We start from the raw sequence: 22611 nt of genomic DNA on the forward strand, positions 1-22611 counted from the left end.
GTAACCAGTTGGTTACTATCTGAAAAAGTTCTGCCAAAACCAAATTTAGGCTTTCAAGAAACTTTTTACTGTCTTTTATTGTTGCCTCTGTTCTTTGAGTTGTACCAGTGAGGTGTTGCATTTTCTCTACCGGTGTTTTTTGTCCTTGAACTAATGCATCAGATATTTCTTTCCTTAAGCATGTGAGGTAGTCCAACTTTGGACTTAATCTCCATTTCAGATCCTTAGCCTTACTTTTTATTTTCTCCTTTTCTCTTTCTAGCTTTAGTAACTCTTCCTCAAAACTTGTTATCTTTTGCTCAAAAATTAATAATGAATTAGATCAATTAATAAAGTTGTCAGCTAGCTTATTAATTTCCTCCTGTATCTTGCTCATTTTCTTGTCTATGTCAATTGTTAAAAAGTTTGTCTTACAAGTGTCTCTGTACAAAGTTTTGAACTCTTTTAATGTGCTACAAAATTTAGGTAGAAGTGTGTCAAACTCCCTTGTACACTTCTTTATTTGTTCCTCAAAGAACTTCTGTTTTTCCTTTTCTAACCTCTCTTTGAATGCTTCTTCCTTTATTTGCTCAACTGTCACTATGTTGTCGGTAATATACTTGGACAAAGTGTCAAGTTGACTCAAGGAATCCTTATTATCTACATTTCATTTTGGAGCTATCATCTTTAAAATTGGAATTGTGTCATCTATAGCTTTATATGCCAGTGAACTACAATCTATTATTTTCTTTAGAGAGTCTAAAAGAACTTCAGTTACATTTGTTGTCTTGAATCCTGCAATTGAAGAGCCAATACTCTAAATTCTGTCTGTGGGAGCAATATCCTTGCTTGCAGTGACCTCTGGTAGGTTGGTCTATGTTTCCATTTCTTTAAACAAGGGTTTGTCTTTCTTAGTGGTTGTCGGTGGCACTGATTTTGTATTAACCTGTTCATGTGCTGGAGCCTGTTGCTATGCTTTTTGCTCTATTTCTTATTTTGTCTATTGTTCTTTTTTGCTATCAGCTAGTTTTCCTTCAGTGTTATCTGTGTTATTAGTTTATTCATCAGATCACTAAGAGTTTCTTTTTCATCATTCTCATTTTGCATCTTTTCACAAAGTTCTCTTCTCTTGTTTCTTGAAATAGTAAGGTTTTCTTTAAGTTCTTGAATAATATCCTGAGCTGCTTTTAGGTCATCTTCAAGTTTGATATTTTTCAATTTTTCTCCATCATAGTCTAAGAGAGCTACTTCAAGTTGCTTCATCAAGTTTTCCATCTCTACCGGTGTCAAGATCTTCCTCAAGTTGTTAGGCTTCTAAAAATAGATGACTAAGCTTTGATACCAATTATTAGGATTCCCATAGATACTGAGAGGGGGGTGAATTAGTATCTAACTGGTAATAAGATTTTCTTAACTTAAAACATGTAGAGCATATTAATATTGTGTACTGGTAAACAAAAGGTAATGCAATAAATAGAGATAAAAAAAACCACATGAAAAACACACCATAACACAATATTTTAATGAGGAAACCCAGTGTGGGAAAAATCTCAGTGGGATTTGTGACCAACAATATTCACTTACTGGCCAATAAGAGAATATTACTGCTACAAGAGAGGCCTGCACATGCAGGAAGGCCAAGTGCCTAGAGCTCACTGCTCAATTACAAAATGGTAAGTCTCACTGACTTACAAAATGGATTATACAAATCCAATGTCTTGTACTGCTTCAAAGTAGCATCTACTATGTCGGATTCAGTACCGGTTTATAGCTCTGCTTCTTACATAAACCCTTAACCTATAATTCACAAAATAGGTCTGCCTTATTTCACCTAATCACATTCCTCATCCTTTTTCAAATGTTCTACAATGATCTCTCTTATATAAGAGTCATTTTACAACTTGCCAAGTTGGCTTACTATGATTTTACAATAATAAATAAAACATATTAACAACAAAATTCCTGTTGGCTTCTGTGCCGGTATGCTTCCTTTCACTACTGGTGTCGGTGGTCTATGTGCCGATGTAGAATCTAACTTTGCTGGTGCCAATAGATTGCCTTGTCGGTGACATAGGATTGTAAGGTTGCAATCAATGACAAAACCTTCAACCACCTTCAATGTCTCATTCAAGTGTGCATTTTCCAACAAACACCACCACCAAAACCAACCTTGCTCCTCGAGCCATCAAAATAGAGTTATCATAAGTCATTGTTCTGTTGTTCACCCTATTGATTGGACAATTGATTGTCATCCTTTTCAAGATTAGGGACATTGACACCTTCTTCAGGGATCATGTAGACACCTAGCTCTAATTCTTCCATATGCTTGAATGGATCTTCCTCATCATTCTCTATTTCCCACTCATCTAATACTACATTAGGTATCCCTTCTATTGGAGTGTTTGGATCTAGATTATCAGGTTGTTCATTAGATTTTTGTATAGACAAATTTGCATTAACAACACTTGGGATGTATGGTTCTATATGATCATTAGCTAACAATTTTGATTTTATGGTCACTTTGGTACCATATCTTGTCCTAAAAAACATGTGTAACCAATTAGAAGACACATACCCACCCAACTTGGTTGTGAAATCTCTAGACAAGCATAAAGAAAATTAAGGTGGAAGATCAATGATGTAGACATCTTGTGGGATTGAGAAGTTTGGGCATGCATGCAATATGAGATCCAAATTTTTAATCACATCCACTGTGTTTATTGATGTCCCATCTAACTATACTACCCCTTTTGAAAGAGGCTCATATGTCAAACCCAGCTTATCAACTACCTTCTTTGGCAAGACAAAACTACTTGCACCTGAATCAATCATACAATTATGCACTAGGTGTTGACCTATTATTAAAGTTAGATAAAAAGGAGGGGGTCTAACTTTCTGAGTTTGTTGTTTGCCCTTCTTTTCATGAGGGAAATTGGATAAGACTACTTTGGATTTCTCATTAGGGAGCTCTTGTGACAAATAGATGTTAGACAAGGCATTTTTAAGCAAATATTTTTGCCCTGGTAGAGATAAGGAATCCCACATTGAGACAGTGACATGCATCTTTTTCAATTGATCTAAAATATTAAATGAGTTTGCACTAACCTTCTGCTGCCCTCTTTTAACATTGACATCCTCTTGAACTTGTGTTGTTGGTAATTGACATCTTGCCTGATCCTTGTTGACCACTGGTTGCCCTTTTGGTAGGATTTTCTTATTTGGAGTGGGTTGAGGTCCAGGTGGTGCTTGTCAGCTTGTAGAAGCCTGATTGATGCCTTTATTAGCTTGATGTCCTATATCAATGGCTCTCTTTCTAGACCATGTATTGGCTGCAATAGAAGTGTAGGACTAATTTTGATCTTGTGGCTAATTTACTCCACATAATTCTTCACCTTGCCAATTGACCAAGGTAACATCCGGGTCTAATTCAAAATGAGAAACTTGTTGATCATGAGTTCCATGAGTACTATCTTCTAAGACAAAAACATTATTTTGAGCCATGAGTGCTTGATGTAGCACACCATTTGAACAAGTGGTCTGATTATGAGGTTGGTTGGAAGGATAACACCAATCATAATCCGATGCCATGTACAATAGGCTATATTTCTGGAAATATGGGCATTGGGGGCCTAGGGGCTATTTTACCAGCCTGAATTATTATTTTTTTCTGCCCTAATAGCAACTTCAAATGCATTTGGTAGAGTATTTGCACCCATAGATTGAATCATGAATGAAATGTCACTATTAAGGGCTCTAAGATAACATAGAAATGAATGAGCAGGAGTAGGCCTTACTATGACAAGGATTCTGCTCCAAGTCTTCTAGAAACAAAAATTGAAGTCAGTCATTTTCTCTTGAGGAGATATCTTAATGGTACTCAGCAGTTCTAATAGTGACAAATGGTCAGATTTGTCCTCAAATTATGAATTTAATCTATCACCCAGTTGATCCCAGGTATCAATTGAGTTTATAGGTAGTCCTCTAAACCACTGAAGCACTTTCCCTTTAAATGAGGTAGCCAAGAGTCTGATTGTAACATTCTCTTGTGATGTGATGTACACCACACAATGAAGCTACATCCCTTATATGTTCTATGGGAGTGGTTTGATCTTCTCCTATGTAAAAAGGTAGGCTTTTCAATCCTACTACAGGAATATCATCATAATGAGTAAGATTCAAAGGGCTGCCTTGATTGAAAGGTACAAAAGGCTGAGCTCTTGGCAGAACTATTGGGATAACAATTGAATTTACTTGTGGACTCTGGGTAATAGGTGGTTGAATTGGAGTAGTTGCAAAAAGAGGATTTATGTGGGTGGAAAAATTAGGCTGAGAATTAGGTAGAGGAGAAGAATTAGACAGAAGATCAGAATTTGGAATTTCGTGAAAAACTTCAAATGAAGAACTTTCCAGAAAATCAACTGTTGAATTTGTTGTTTTCTCTATTTTTTTTGTTGTCTTTTCCCTTCTCTGCGATGTTGTTATCTCAATATGCTCAGTTGGATCCTCACTCTATCTAGTTTGATACTTTCTCATATGCTACAAAATGTCACTGGATCTGCATAGAAACCAAGAAAATGAGTTGCTAGGTATGAAAATTGTTACCTCTGAAGGCTAGAATTGTTGCTCCTCACACAAAAAGAAGCAAGATTGAATATTTGTTGAACTAAGATAGTTCTAACGTGTCCCACTGGGTGTGCCAAAAATTGTTGTCACTCAAATTGCACCTATAGTGCACAAGCTAAAAGCTCAAGCAACTTAGTGACACATGCGATAATTCTGAAGCCTATGGGTTGCCTATAGTGAGAATTAACCTCCAGATGAAGGGTTGGTTCCTTGTGAATAATTCTAAATCTTTACCAAGAAAAGGGCTAGGAAAACCTAAAATGAAACTTAGAAAGAAATTGTAAATGCTAAACAAAGGTGAAGCATCAATAAGATATCTCAAAATGACAGAGATACAATCCTAAAAACACCAATCTACACAAATAGACTTCTGGTTCATAACACATAAATATTTCATGCAAAGGATTTAAACTTCAAGAAATTGAAAGGAAAGAAAACTTTCACAATCAACCAAATGAGTCAATTTATCACAATGCACAACCTATGACTTACAAATGAGATAGAAAATTCAAAGGCTATCTAGACAATAACACAATAAACTAACTCTCGATCAAGAATAAGAAAATGAACTATAAATACATAAGGCATAACCTGGTAATTTTTATTCAGAATTCTATCATAAAACTACATATGAGCTACAAGAATGTATTCTCTTCTAAAGCCAGCCAAAGAATCATCAAGAACTAGTGAAGAAAGATAAAACTTTTTCACTTTATACCAAAGCCATCCAAAAGGTAGAGGAAAGATAACCCCAGAATGAATAAAGATGAACTCCCACTGAAAATATCTCCTTTGAAAATTGATCCTCTCATAGAAATAAAATAGACACCAAAAAGGCTCAAAATCATGAGAAAAACTCATGAAATTCAGTTCAAACTCTTAGTCAACTAAAATTTGACCCATATGGTGCTCAAAAACAATCCTTATCACCTCAAGATGAAAAGAAAAATTCATGCAAATTTTCTTTGATTTGGGTAATCGGACCTCAAACTATCTAATGGCTTTTCTTCTCATTTTGCATGGATCCCTGGACGCTACTTTGCCTGCCACCACTTTCAGCTTCTGACTATAACTAGCATTTCTTTCTTCATCAGGTCATGGGCTTAGCATTCAAACACTTATTCTAATGGTTGATGATACACTCCATTTCACCTGATTTTCTATCGGGTCGGTCACATGTCACATCCTGGTTGGTTATCCTTAATATACGTTCTTTATTTCTTCCTCTAAATTGCTTCCTTAGTGAGCCCCACTACTTGGTCGCCAAGTTGCGGTGAATAAACACCATGCATCTTCATCATGTGGTATAGTGACCACCACTAGATCTTCAGAAACTTGCTTTCTTTTTAGTCTCTTGTTTGCTTTAATCTTCCTGGGCCCACGGGAACAAGACATACTAATGAACTTTGAACTATTGAACCACTTTGAACCGGTGAAAGTTTAAGTTCAAAGTGGACTTAAAAATATATATATCCCCTCGTCTATAGCCTTTTTCCAAGTGTCGACCTATGATTTGCTCGAGGGTCCACTTTGTCTGCCATCTAGACCGTCATCTGGACTGGGTCTTCCTTGATTCCTCATCTACTCTCTACCATGTGGCACATTTTTCATTTGCTCTGAGCCCACATAGATGGCCACATCATCAGTCATCAAGTCACATGAGATAACCAATGAGCATTTTTATCTAGCGGTATAGCAGCAACTGTTGATCTAACCTCAAACTACTCGATCTTTAACCCCTTAGCCGCTCACCTCCTCTTTTCCTTTTCTACACGTGGTTAGTCAGCAAGTCGCTATGATAACTAGCGAGCTTCTTTCTATAGTGGTATAGTGATGGCCCTTAGATCCTTCGGATTACCATTGATCTTTCCTAAACTTATTCGACCTTAACCCCAGCTGATCTTCTCCCTTGTGTTGTGTGTCAATGTGTGTTGACCTCTGATTGGCTCATGAGATCTGCCTGGGAAATACCTGTCTATCAGGCCGCCATGTGTCCTACTCTATCAGATCTCATTCTTTCAGCCAAAGTATTCCTTCGATGATTCGCTTACCAGTTTCATCTAACTTAAGGTTTCATCGATATTATTATGTCGATGAAACTGAGCCTTAGGTGAAACTCTTTCAAGACTCATCGCGGCCAAGATATGCTCGATGTCACCCACCCTTGCCATGTCATCAGCCACTGGACCACCACCTATCTTGCTGCGTGTCCCCACATGTCAACTTGTGATTTTCTCAAAGTCCACCTCGGCACCACCTGGACTACCACCTAGACGGCCACATCATCAGTCGCCAAGTCATGGTGATAATCTGATGTGCATCTTTTCATTGAGACATAGCGACAACTGTTAGATCTTTTTCCTGACCGTTGGATGTGATCAATCTGATCAATCTTTACCTTCTTCTTTACGGTGTGATACAAAATTTGGGTCATCTTGAGATGTGCGCGTGCACGGGGTCCACCAGGCCATGAGCTGCCTCTTCTTGCCAAAAGTACATAAGATTTGTCACTATAGTTATATGTGACTTTGGTTTTAAATACAATAAAATCCCTCCACATGACCAATGTGGGATAGAAGGTCCTCCTACCTAGTGACTGAAAACCGCTTGGAAACTCTAAGGCCTTTTAAAACCCTCTTTGGTGTGCAAGTAAAACTTTACACAAGCTGATTGCATTTTTTTCAGAGTTTCATTTGGACTTAAGGTTTCAAAAGCCACACAATTTCATCTGTAATGGAGTATAGATGTTTCTGTGATCTACAACATGCTAAGCTCAACCCTCGTGGGAGTTACATTTTAACCCACATGCTGTCTTACTTTTTTGTATCTGCACATGAAGCAAAAAAATTAGACAAAAATAATACATTTCTAATTTCTTGTTCATGGTGTGACCTTCTCAAAATGAATGCAAGGCTTCATTAGGGAAACAAATTTGGTAATAGTGATTTGAAGAGTTGACAATTTATATAGAGAAATCTATTTCGTTTGGCAAGTTTCTGAGAACTGGGTTGTCGTTTCTTCAACTTAGTTTTGTGATGAAGACTTTTTCTTCTCAAAATATGAGGAGTGGTCAGACAAGATTTATCAATGGTTTCCTTTGATGTTTGGATTATGATACTTCATTTGAAAAATTAAGCCTACTTTTATCGAGTCAAGGTTCAGATTCGCCTCCATGACAAAGTGCGTCAAATGATATGGAATAAAGAGTTTCCCGATATGGAGACTCAATTTGATGACTTAAGTTTTAACTAGGTATGTTTGGTTGATGAAATCCTTTAGATGGAGGACCTTTTGATTAATGTGATGATACTACCTGATTCTGATAGGATAAAGTTTTATCTCTAGCTAGTTTTAGTTTTGACAATTTTGTTCTGAGAATGACTTGCTTGATCGTTTGGAATATTTCTTTGATGTTTTGGTTCAAGTTTTCCCTGCAAGGTCAATTGAGGATCCAAAAGGGTATCTGAGACTAATGATAATTTTTTTCAAAAATGCTCAGTTTTACCTATGCGCTAAGATAGAGACTAGATGAGCTAAAGTGTGATCTAGATGCACTATCAAAATCCACTAATGTGCTAAGCTGCCTGTGCTACACGCTAAACCAGAGTTTTGAATTTTGACTAATCTGGATGGGTTACGTGCTATTATGTCCTTAATATGCGCTAATGTTTAGACTCAAAGAAGTACAATTTGCCCCCAATGCTAGGCTGATGCTCCAAAGCGCTAATATGGTGTCTTAGAGTGGTAGTGAAAGTTTGTCAAATTTTGAGACTGTTATGTGCTAGTTTTAAGAATGAGCGCGCTAAAGTGTGTTCCAGATTCACTAGGAGATTTCTCCTATGTGCTAAACTGCTCTGTTTGTTCTATTTTTGGTTTTTTTGGAAATTTTTCAACACTTGTTTAATTTTGATGGATGATTTTCTGAATTATAAACTGAAGACACAACATGAAAGAGACAACCATTTTTGTCTATTCTAAACAAAGAGTGTATGTTCTATCAGGATGTGTTCAAATCCCTAATGTTTTCACAGTTTTGGATACAAATAAGACAATTCAGATAGACTCTTTATTCAAAGGTCATCAACAATACCATAGCCCACTAGTCTTGATACTCCGTCAGCTCAAACAACCATGTCACCCCCTAGGGGGTGCCCATTTTTTTGCCTTTTGCCAGAAATTAACCCAAGGTAAATTGCTTCACAATTGGGTAGTTATCTTGGATAATATATGGTGAGTATTCTTGGGGGCGGATTCTTCCCCACCCTTGCAAATGATATTGAAGATTTTTGGATACTGACTCGGCTCAAGGTTTCTATTGCTAAAGTTTGTAATCAGGCTTCCGTTCGGTCTTCAGTGATAAAATCCCTCAGGAGGCTTCCCAACCTTTAGAACAAAGGCTTTACGTATCTTAAAGATACTACGGGAAAGCTAATTACTGAGCAAAGTTGTTGAAGGGACTTTTGTCATCCTCCACTTTTGATTATAGTGGGTTGGAACACTTGGCAATAAAGTCGTTTCCCACTTAGGTCATTCCGCTCTCACTGACCATTCAAATGGCGCTTTAAGAGAAACTCAGTAGAGAAGGCCTGCTAAAGGATTTAATTGCTTGAGTTACAAAAATCTATAAGAGTGGTTTTGCTTTTTGGTCACCCAGTTAAGGGGAGAGCATATACTTTCCACTTTCGAGACAAGGAACAAAATGATTCTTTTTAACCCTTCAATTCATTGATTTTCTAACTACTATTGGGAGATGTTGCTACAAAAAGGCATGGTGTTCTTTTTAACTCTCAAATAAGTGATTTTTTATCTAAGTAAAGAAATCCTGGTCAACAAAGCAAATATTTTGATATGGTCAACAAAATAAATTTGATAGGGGAAGGATTTCCCTCTTTTGCTTTATCTAGAATTTGGAAATGAGGTTCTTTAACCTATGCAAAAAAAATGAAATGGATCTTTTTAAACACCAAAGGATGGTGAGGTTCATTTTAAAACTTTGCACAAATAAAGTTTGTCTTGTTATTTTTAAATCTGAAAATAAATCATTTTTCTCCCTATGAAAGCAAGATTGAATATTTTTTTGTTGTTCTTTTTAAGTAACCCAAAAGAAAAATGAGTTCATTTTTACCAATAAGGAAAATGAGAAATTTCAAATAACTAAATTAACAAAGTTAGAAACAAGGAAACTTAATCAAAATACCTAAAATAATAAAATGAAATCTCCCAACCTTGGAAAACAAATGTTAGTGACCTATAATAAAACACTGGTTAGCAAAAATAGTTTTTCAAGGTGGACTTCTACAAGTCTAAGTTTTTGTCTTGGTTGCAACTAATTTTTTCCCTCTGTGTCTGTTATGTGCTAATCTACAGACCCTTTGCGCTACAGAATTGCACCAATGCACTAATAGAAGACCCAGATTCCCTATGATGTTGTATGGATGCACTAAACTGATGCTTCAAAGCACTGAGGCTTATCTGGAATCAACAAAAGTATTATGCACTAAGGTTACTGTGAAACACGCTAAGTTTTGAGTCCAATGTGCCAAACAGTGAGCAGTATGCACTAGAAGACAGACCGGATGCGCTAAAGGATGGTACCAATGCGCTAATTCATGTTTTCCACATACTTGCAATGTTAGGCCTGTTGCAAAAACAATTTGATAAATGGGGTTGAGCCCCATGGTGGGCACCAAAAATGTGTGCAAGAAAAGTGGTGTGTGATGAAACAGAAAATACAAATTCAGGACTAGTCCACATACCAAAGGGACTCTTGGTGCAAGTTATGGAGTTATATTGAATAACTCAACTTCCCAAGGGATGTTCCATTGTTCTCTATCTCAAAAGACCCTTCAAGCCAATGGCTTTTCTCTCAGATCACTGAGAAAAGTGACTTAGGGATGACAATCATGAGAATGAGGGATTCTTGATCAATCTAACATGATTGCAATCCTAAATGTGCATGATATTAACAAGTATGAATTAAAATAGCATGTATATGATGATAATATGAAAGGATTAGTAAAATAACTATCCTAACATGATACACTAGCTAAATGTGATTATTATGATAATAGAAATACTTCTAAAATGTTTATTAGATTATTTCATTTCAAAGAGAGAATAAATGTTTTATAAAAAAGAGTATAGATTAGATGCATGAAACTTGGATTATCAGTAAAATATCGATAAGTTTGATACTAAAGACTTGGATATGAAATGGAAGAATGAGAGCTCTATTTATAGGAAAAATAGGGCAATGGATGGTTAGGATTTGATAATCTTATCAAGGGCTAGGATTGAAAGTTATCAATCCATGTTTACAATTCTCACCAATGAAATGGTGACAATTGTCAACATAAGACTACTTGAGAGGGGATGTAAGAAGCATTAAATGCTTGAGAAGACCTCATGGTTACTTTAGGAAGTAAGAGTTAAGGTTAGGTTAGGGTTATCCATTACATAAATATTTTACCCAAAGGATAAACTCTTGTGCAAGGGTTAAAGGAATAACCAAGGGTAAAGCCATGAATGCTTGATGAGACCCTCGGGTTAGATGAGGGTTGAGTTAGAGAGAAAGTCTCTAATCATGCAAGAGGGTTGAGTTAACCATTAATGGTTTGGAAGACTTTCAAGGTTAACTTGTTGAAGACATAAAGCCTTTAATGGTTTTCAAAGACTTTGAAGGTTTGAGAAGTGACTTCCCTTTGTTTAGGGATGTGAAGGGTTTAGGCTAAATGAGAAGTGTTTAGAAGAATCTAGAAGAGGTTTTAGAGAGGCAAGTGGGAGATATAGGATTAAGCAAGTGGATGGAGGGTAATTTTAATTAAAATAAATTACTTTATTTCAACTAAAATAGATGCAACTTGCATAAATACAAGTGGGGGATTTAAATAAATAAATCAAATTTATTTACTTGCAAGAGTCAATTTAATTAAATGGAAATAATTAAAAGGGGAGAAAGGGGAATTAATTAAATAAAATGATTTATTTACTTAAAGGCTATGAAAGGCTTAGGTGAATTTAATTAAATAAATTAAATAACTTATTTAATCAAATAGATAAACGTGAATATTTTTTATTCACTTAGGAAAGTGGTCATTTTTATATGTCTAAAATCATAATGAAGTACTGCAAATTCTAAGATAGCTGACATACATCATATAAAGATTATCAAATCAGTAGATCATATAGGATCTAAATCTATAACACATCAAAATGTGTACCCCAAGGTAAAATGATTCCATAACCTGGTTCAATTATTTTTCCCACTAATCTATCCGTCTAGCATAACCCATCCTATTGAATTATAGTATTTATTAATACAGTCAACCATGGTCAACTAAGTTAACCATAGCTTTCTCAGGGAGGGGCTCTACACAAACCAACTAGTAGAGATTCAAAATCATATAATAGTTCATGGATTGGAACCAAGCTCACATGAAAAACAAAAAAAGTTGCAAGAGCTATGGGAAGAGTTGTGAAAAAGAGAAGAAATCTATTGGCATCACAAATCTAGAGAATTATGGTTAAAAGAAGGAGATAAAAATGCCAAAAATAATTCATTCTTTAGCTCAAGCTAAGTGAGAAGCTCCGTCAATCTTCTCCATCAACGATGCAAAATAAGGAAATAAGATTACAAATGCCTCTTAGATTCAAGAAGGAGTTAGTTTCTTCAAAAGCCTTTAGCTCCTGATATTGTTTCAAATCAAGCCCCTATACAGGATGAGTAGGAAGTTTTGAGTACCATTCCACTTTGTATTTCCCAACAAGATAATGAGGACCTATTGAAACCATTCACCATGGATGAAACTAAAAAAGTGGTTTTCTCTCTTGTAGTAGATAAAGCACCAAGTCCTAATGGTTTTACACCATTATTCTTTCAAAAATATTGGGATGTTGTTAATGTTATGATGAAACAATAAGTATCTGGTAGAATAGTGAGAGGGGGGGGTGAATCAGTATACTAAAAAACTAATACAAAGTTACGAAACTCAAACTCAGTCAAACAAAGTAATCATATCTTAGTCAAGATCAATATTAATAAGAATACTTGACATCAACCGGTTTAACTGTTATTACAACTTTAACAGTAAACAACTTCAATCTTGTGAATATCAACAATGCTTAATCATAACTCAACATATTCATCTCCTAATGCTTCTACTTAACATGCCTTATCAGAGATTAACCAAATCAACAAATAAGATCACAACCACAAAATCATTCACCACTTGACACAAATATTTATGCATGGAAAACCCAAATAGGTAAAAACCACAATGAGATGAGACTCACAAGGATAGCTATCTGAACTCTTTTGAAGTTCACCCTATTAGGAGCCATAGCCTGTTAGAGCTTTACAATAAGTCCTGTCAAGAACTAATTCTGATTAGGAATCACCCGATTAAGGAATTTACAAATATGCCTTATCAGAAGCACAATACCCTATTAGGAGTAACCTCGCTAGAGGATTTAATAATCCAAGCTAAAGGACCACCTTGTTAGAGGATTTAATAAGTAACCAAGCTTGTTAGAGCTTACCCTGTTAAGGGATTTAACTTCTATTGTAATTGTTAAAAAACAACAGTTTAGTTGATTTTTCTGAATAGCACTACTTTTGTTTGATCAAATCCTTCTATAACCTTCAGTTTGCCTTCACTCAAAGTGCAGATCCATTCACCGGTTTGGCAACTACACACTCAACAGGTTTTCTACCAACCTTGCCAACAACCTTAACAAACAACTTCATCGACCTTAAATATAAATCAATTAGGTCGATAACATAGCAAAAACCTAATTCTCATCATCAAGATTACAAACAAGTTAGTACAATCTTGACCATTATAAATTATGACAATCTCTTCACATTCTTCAAGATAATTTCAACCACTCCATGATCACTGCTCTATTGGACTTTGTAACTCATCATGCACTATGCATTAGATGCAATCCACTTTTCTCCTTCCCTAGATAAGAACAAATACACCAAAATGATTTGAATATCTCCTTAAACAAATTATCACACATGTCTCCATCATTCCCGCTTATCAGATAACAAACCATCAAACTTAGTCGGTTAGGGTTTAACAGTTGATAGGGTTTACTGGTTACATTATATAGAAAGGTTTAACCCTTTACACTGGTTCAACTCACAAACTTAACATCTAAGTTTACAAAATCTTCCACAAATCTCTTCTTACCGATTACTAGCCAATATCAAAAACAACAATATCAGCAATAACATGAATACCATTTACCAGTTCAGTTGACATCAATGACAACATATCATTAATGCAATCTTGATGCAAAATACCAACAAACTCAAAATGCCAACAATCTCCCCCTTTTGGCATTGATAGAAATACAAATATAAATGCCTCTGATTGTTGCTAAGATTGGTGAGATTGGTGAATAGGAATCCTGGTTTACATTACCAAATATTCATCTTCCTCTGTCTGTCTTCAGCCTACCGCTAGTTCACTTAATCAGACACATAATTCTTCTCCTCAATCACATAATTCTTCTATCCCTTTGATAGGAATGCTAAAGTGAAAGTAAAACATGTAATTTTGCTCTTACTATGATGTTGATGCTCCCCCTATGGAATACATCCACTCCTTCATCAATCCATATAAGATTCTACAAGTGGTTCAGCGACTGATGGAATCAGGATCATGCTTAACTAACTTCATGAAGAGGGAAAACCCCTAATTGACTTCTAAGATACTCGAAAGTGGTCTTAGGTAGAGGTTTGGTACAGATATCTACAAGCTACTCCTTGGTAGAAACATACTCCAAGATAACATCTTTACTTTGAACTTTTTCCCTCAAGAAGTGATATTTCAATTCAATGTGCTTAGTCCTTGCATGCAAAAAAGGATTTTTTGAAATGTTTATTGCACTTGTATTATCACACAAAATCTTTATAGGTTCAAAGATTTCTATCTTCAAACCTTCCAAAATGTGCAATTCATATAAGCTACTACATACTCAACTTTAGCAGTAGATTGTGAAGTGCAACTCTACCTTTTACTACTCCAAGAGACTAGCCTTCCTCCTAAAAATAATTCTCCACCGGTAGTACTTTTCCGGTCATCAATGTTTCCTTCCCAATCAACATCTGTGTATGCTTTCAGATCAAAATTTACACCATATGGATACCATAACCCATAGTCAATAGTACCTTTCAGATATCTAAAAATTATCTTAGTTGCCATCAGATGTGCCTCTTTTGGATTCCTTTGAAATCTAGCAACAATACCAACGACATTGTTAGGATTCCCAAAGATATTGGCAGGGGGGGTGAATCAGTATCTAATTAGTTTACAAATTTTCTAACCTTATTAAATATTTTGCATTCCAAAACAATGTACCGGTAAACAAGAATTAATGCAGTAAATATGAACAATAAAGACAACATAGAAAGAACACCATAACACAAGATGTTTAATGAGTAAACCTAGTGTGGGAAAAACCTCAGTGGGATTTGTGACCCACAATATTCACTCACTAACCAATAAATGGATATTACTTACAATGATGTGCCTGCACATGCAGGAAGGCCAACTGCCTAGAGCTCATTGCTCAAATAAAAAAGTCTCACTGACTTACAAAATGGATCATGAGAATCCAATATAATGTACTACTACAAAAAGCATCTTCTATCCCAAGTTCAATAGTGGTTGAAGCTCATACAATAACCATAAACCTCTCTACAAGATCTACCTTAGTATTCACTCTACATATCCATCCTATCATCTCTCTATCAAATGATCTACAAGATCTCATACTTATATACGAGTCTTATTACAATATGCCATGTTGGCTTACAAAAAGATATTACAATTAAATACAATACATAATAAACAAAGTCCTGTCGACTAGGGTGCTGGTAAACATTTTTGTCATTGTTAGTGAACTATATGTCGGTGTAGAGTCTATCGGTGTTGGTGCTATAAAATTGCAAGGTTTCCATCAATGTCAATACCTTCAATCACCTAAAATTCTCGTTGGAGTGTGTAATGCCAACAATCTCCCCCTTTGGTATTAATGGCAACACCCATGAGAAAAATTCAAAATTGTATCCAAAAATTAAAGTCCAAAAATCTTACCAAAATTGTGTTATCCCCCTAAGCAGATGATATCTAAGTCATTGGATTTTTCTTTTCTCTACTATTCCCCCTTTGACATCAATGACAAAGGCTGTCAAAATGTCATCTGAGTGCAGTTTTAGCTCGAACCTTGTAACCAATTGGTTACAATCTGAAATAGGTTTGCTAATACCAAATTCAGGCTCTGAGTGAACCTATCACTGTCCTTTAATGTTTCCTCTGTTCTTTGAATTGTACCTATGAGGTGATGCATTTTCTCTTCTGATGTCTTTCATCTTTGAACAAGTGCCTCTGAGATCTCTTTCCTCAAAGAGATGAGGTTATCCAATTTAGGACTAAGCCTACATTTAAGTTCTTTTGCCTTTCCTTTTATTCTTTCCTTTTCTTTCTCCAATTTCTCAAGTTTCTCCTCAAATCCAGCTATCTCCTATTCTATAACTGATAATGGTTCTGATGAACCAATGATATTGTCAACTATATCATTTATTTCTTTTTGTACTTTTTTGATCTCCTTATCGATATTCACTGTCAAAAGATTTTTCTTACATGTATCTCCATATAGTTCCTTAAACTCGATTGTTGTTTTACTCAGTGCCGGTAAGAGGGTATCAATGTGTCCCATGCACTTCTTTATTGTCTCATCAAAGAATTTCTCCTTATCCTTATCCATTTTCTCTTTAAATCTCTCTTTATTTATTTGATCAATAGTCAATATGTTGTCGGTGATGTACTTAGACAGTGTGTCTAACTGACTCAAGGAATCTTTATTATCTACATTGCACTTGGGTGCAATCAATTTAAGAATGGGGATGTTATCATCTATAGCCTTATAGGTCAATGTATTGCAATCAGTAATTTTCTTAATAGAATCCAAAAGAACTTCAATCACATTTGTTGGTTTGAATTCAGTCATGGAAGTACCATATGATTGTCCAATTACATTAACAATCTCCATGCAATCGGTGTGAGAAACCACTTTTCTTTCCTTGACCTCTGGTGGGTTAGTTTTTGTCTGCATTTCTATCAGCAAAGGTTTAGGCTTCTCAGCTATTGTCGGTGGCACTATCTCTGTATGTACTTGTGACTCAACCTTTTTCTCTACCTGTTTCTTAGTGGGTTTCACTGTGCTCTCTACTATCGGTTTCTCTATCTACACCTTTGCATTGTCCACTACCGGTGACTCAGTAGGCTTCTCTATATTTTTTCCAGCCGATATCCCATCTGTTGGTTTTTCAATGTTTGCATCAATGGTATCAGTCACCATTCCAATCTCAATATGTTCCACTATTTGTTATGCATGTGTCTCTACCTCAATATTTTCAGTCAGTGGCTCAGTATCCACATCTTTCTTCTCACCAGTGGTCTCCTTATCAACCACAATATTGACCTCCTAAGTATCAATGTTCATTGTGTATAGGATTTCTAATTCAGGATTTGTATCCTCATGTGGAGTCTCCACATCCTCACTAGTCAGTGTTGAATCTGTTTGAACTGGTGGAGTAACAAAAGGAGGTGGCAAATTGTCTATCACTTTTATATTTGGTAGTCCACCTATCTTGCCTTTACCTTTGTCCTTATCCATTTGGTATACCTTAAAAGCTTTAGGTCTTTTGAGCTCTTCTTGTTTCTCTTTTTCCACAAAGACGATGTCCCATTTATCTGTTGTCTCTTTTGATATCTCATTAACTCTATCTCTCTTTAGACTTACATGTCAGTGACCACTGGAAAATATTGTTCTATTAGCTTCGCTGATCAGCTCATTAATTTCCTCAACTGATTTAACAAGGTGAAGAGCTAGCAGTTTCTCAATATTTATTTTCTTGTCTAGTTCCATAATGGCTATCCTTTTAGCATCAAGCCGCCTATACAAATCACTAGGTAAATCATCTACCACCTCTATCAAAACTTTCTTATAAATGTCTAGGTGTAACATGATAATGTTTTCAATGCTTTCCTTTTCTTCATTGGTAAATGTATCATATAATTTGCTAACATTGATAAATTTCCATCATCTGTTATTCCATTCAATAAATTGTCTAGAGGAGGGATAACCTGTTTTTCCTTTTTCTTCCTGGGTGTCATCTTTTTAGCTAGGGGCCTTACTGCATGTTGTTTTTGTCTTGTTGTCCTAGTTTTCTTGGGAGGAGGAGAGGGTGCCGATGAAGGTTTTCTCTTCCTATCTACTCTTTTAAACTCAGCTAGGATATCACTTTCTGATGAAGTTCCAACCGATGAGATGTGAGCTTCCGGTTGTAAACCTTCCAAATCACTTTCTTTGATACCAGTGATATTCATTACATTTTCCTTTATCTCTTTAACCTTCTTAGATGCACTTTAGATATATTTCTCCCTTCTCTTTCTCTATTTCAGTGTTTGCACCCCACTTTCAATCATTTCAACATTACCAAACACCTTTTCCTCTGGTTCTCTAGGTTCTTCAAGTAGGGCTTTGGCATATGTTTCAATAATGTTCACATTAGCCTCATAACCTATCTTTGTCACCCAAACAATTGTAGGAAGAATTTCTTCCATCCAGATATCATCCTTCTTAATCACAAAACAAATTTCCTTTTAATACTTGTCTACAATACTCTAAGGTAACCTTTCCCTAGTCTTCATTTTTTCTTTAAAGGCTTGGAAATACTCAGTTATTTTGTTGTCCTTATCTGTTCCCATACTAGTGAAGATATCCAATAGTTGTTTACCTATAGGTATGTCATAACCAAATTCTTTCCTGCCTATACCAGGAACTTATTTTGTAATATATAGCATTAGGCATACAAGAATATTGCCAAATATGAAAGTACCTTTCTTATCTCCTTTGATTTTCTTCAAATTATCAATCAATTCATCTTTCAACCACTCACATACATCTATTTTAGCATCATTGTTGACCATATAATATGCACTCTTGATACATAGACTGGAAACTGAGTTTAGTCAATTAGCATGTGTGGTTTAATATCCTAATATCATGCTGATGAATCTAACATTGTCATCTTTCACATCATTAACTCTTAGGGATCTCTTGTCATAGGGTGCACCACTTAAAGTCATTACTGTGTTGTTTGAAACTTTCTTAGTCTTATCTAGCATGCTACTGGTGGAAGGTAAGCCAGTCATAGCCTTAACTACTTCTCTTGTGATCTTATGGATAGAGTCTAACCAAAAGAATTCTCCATGGACTCTAGTGAGTACAATCCTCACAACTTCCTTAGGAAATTCTAGAATGTCAAGGATTTCCACAAAACCTAGGGTTTCAATAACCTTATGCTCAAGTTTTACACTTCCATTCTCATCACAAATAACATTCTTATACATTTTCATGATTTCTTCAGAACCCAATTCCTCAAATGGAAATGTATGTAAATTCTAGGGTCTTCTGCATATGAAACTCCTTTAGGGATTTTAGAATTTGCACCTAGGGTATCATCCTATTTCGCTACTTCAGGGATAATATTGAATACAGCCCTAGGGTGTTTAACCACTTCAATAATAGTAGGGTTTGCAATGAATTCAGGAGCAGAGGAGGAAGCCATTGATAAATACCTTAATATGCCTAATAGGTTTGGATACTTGAAAGAACTTGCTTCACTTCTCACTTTGGATGCCTTCACTCGGGTTTTTCATGCTCTCTGAAAGTTTGAATGCTCAGTGAGTGAAAAAGAGTAAAAAAAACTAATTTATAATGCCTTTTCCTTCAACAACCACAATAGATGCTTGTCAATTTAGTGAAAATTAGCACATTTGCCGGTAAAGAAGAAGTTCATCTTCTCACCATCAACCGAGAGTAAACTTGCATGATTTTTAATTTTTTGCAATACCCCCAAGGATTAATTTTCAGTTGGATGAAGAGTATCCTTTCGGTAGAGTAATACTCTATTATACTAGTGAAGGAATAGTCTCATCAACATTCTGATCCCTCTTTCTAATCCATTGTTTTGAAAATTCTTTCTTTACCTCATCTACCTTCTCTTTGCCTTTCAAACTGGGTCCTTTGTTATTTGTCGGTGGTGCCTTACTTCTACAAAATTTTGCAATATGTCCAATCTTGTTACAAGAATAACAAGTCACATTGTTTTTCTGAATAGCCTTTCCATATCCTATGCCAGTTTGTGTTCTGCATTGATTAGATAAGTGTCAAAATCTTCCACAAACATAACATCTTACATTCATTCTGCAATTTTCTGAATTGTGACAAATTTTGTTGCATTTGGAACATTAACCAGTGGGTGCATTAGTGTTCAGATAGGAGCACGAGTGCCTCGTCAGGATCTTGGTCATCAGGCTCCTCCTCCTCCACCAGGCAATTGGGGAGAGGGTGCTAGTTAGCTTATTTTTTGTAAACACACCCATTTTTTGTACCCTATACGATTCTTGCTCCAATGGGAGTTTGTATATGTCATTCAACATCATTTTGTACTCGTATACTTGACATGATATATATATATATATATATATATATACATATACGAGATCCCATTTCACTTCATCGTACTTATGTTGATTTGCTTATGAGATGTCTTTTATATGCTTTATTCTATATGTATGCATTTCTTTTCAACATGAATGTATGTAATGCAAATGATCATGGATGTCTATCTTTATTTCTTTTCATATGCACATAAATGAATGAGTATGAGTAATGAGTAATGAGTAATGCAAATTTTTTATTTTTCTATGCAATAAAATGAATGCAAATAAGTGATAATGAATGTATGAATCTATATAAGATGCTCATGTATGCAACTAACATCTCAAGACACAAGTACTCGATCGAAGAAATGATGAAAAGAGACCACTTAGTGTAGAAATGATGAAGCTCCAACTCTCATTTAGAAGATAAAGAGATCATTTTTATTATGCTGAAATCACTCTAAATTCACAAGATGCGAAATGAAATGCAAAATGATATGCAAAATGCAACCTAAACCTAGTCACTGGATTTGAACAGCTTAATTTTCATCATTGAGCATTTTACAATTTATAGCAGGCAGAGTAGAGTTCCTTTCTTTTCATGTGAAATATTTAATGATCTTGTCCATAATGACCCTTTTTCTATTCATATCCTTGGACAAATTACGCATAAACCCCAATTGCACAATAAAGAAATTCCCTCAAAACAGACAAAGAAATTATGGGAACCTCCCTATAGCATTCAAATAAGCAGAGTCAAGGTATGTGAGGTGATTTCACCTTGATGTGAAGGCTCTTATCATAGACACCCAACTAATTTAGATGTTTCCAGATCATTGGGATCATTCCTTCAAGTAGAAAACAAAGAAGATATTATGCCCCCAATCCTTGCTCCTCTTAGTCAAGATAGACTTCCTTGAGTTACTCAGAGGGATAATAATCAAAAACCAATATAAAAGACAACACACAAAGAAAATTTTCATTCACAGCTCAAACTGTTTAGTGATTGTTTTCTGTTATGTTGTTTCGCTTGTTTACTCAGTGATAAAACTCTTTAGTAGTCAGGAGACAGGTAACCGACTTGGAGTGGACAACTAGGTTTCACTGACGTAAGGTTGACTTGGTTGATACTGCTTAGGACATGTAATGTGCTTGGTTGATTACCTAAAACTGTGACATTGATTAGTTTCAAGCCATGAGGGTTCCAACGAACCAGGATGTCACAAAAGTGATTGAAATATGTACAAGCGAAAGCAAAGATGCATGAAAGCGGGAATGCCAATGTTGCGTTGATAGATGGAGTGCTTGAGTACAAGAGGCACCTATTTTCTAGGTTTTCACCTTCTTGGTAGAGATGCATATATTTTTTTTTACCAAGGTGCCTGTTTACCAGGTTTTCACCAGGGCATTTTCTCTCTTTTTCCCTTTTTTTCTTTTTTTTCTTTTTTTTTTTGAATTTCTTCAGGACTTTTTCTAATTTTTATGATTTCTTCAGGACATTTTCTGATTTTTAGGATTTCTTCAGGACGTTTTATGATTTTTAGGATTTTTTAATGACTTTTTATGATTTTTATGATTTTTTTTCAGGACTTTTTCGTTGTATAAGCTGCTGGAGCAGAGATTATTTAGGTGAAAAATCTCTTTAGATGGATGGTGTTGATTGGTTGACGGAGCTATTCTCCTTCCGATCTTGAGAGTTGATAGGCACCAGAGCCAAAAGCTATAGTAATGATATAGGGACCCAGCCAGTTGGGTTAAAACTTCCCTTTGTTGTCTTGAAACTATTGATTTTTAAGATTTTCTCTCAGGACTAGGTCACCAACTTGAAATTCTTGATGTCGAACCTTCTTGTTATATCCTCTAGACATTCTTTTTTGATACACTCTAAGATGATCAAATGCCACTTGCCGACACTCATCTAGCAATTCGAGCTCTTACAACCTAGATATTCTATAGTCTTCATCAGTAACAAGACCTTGCAAGGAAACTCTTAGAGATGGTATTTCTACTTCAATAGGTAATACTACTTTAGACCCATACACCAGAGAAAAAGGTGTATCCCTAGTAGGTGTTTTGATACTTGTTCCATAAGCCCATAGTGCACGATTGAGCAGCAGATGCCAATCCTTCCCGAATTTGTTCACTGTCCTGTGTAAGATAGTCAGTAGGTTTTTGTTAGATGCCTCTACTTGTCCGTTACCTTGAGGGTAATATATTGAGGACCAATGTTGTTTGATTTTAAACTTCTCACAGAGTTCATCTAGATCTTTATTCTTAAATTGTCCTTCATTGTTTGTTATAATTGATAAAGGTATACCATACCTGCAGATGATATAGTTAAGAATAAATAAAGCTACTTGTTTGTCAGTTTCTTTGATGAGCGGAACCACTTCTACCCATTTAGTGAAGTACTCAGTTGCAGTGATAATAAATTTGTGTCTGTTAGATGATGTAGGATATATTTGGCCAATTAGATCAAATGTCC

The sequence above is a fragment of the Cryptomeria japonica genome, chromosome 5 (genome assembly GCF_030272615.1).
Source record: "Cryptomeria japonica chromosome 5, Sugi_1.0, whole genome shotgun sequence".
NCBI lineage: Eukaryota > Viridiplantae > Streptophyta > Pinopsida > Cupressales > Cupressaceae > Cryptomeria > Cryptomeria japonica.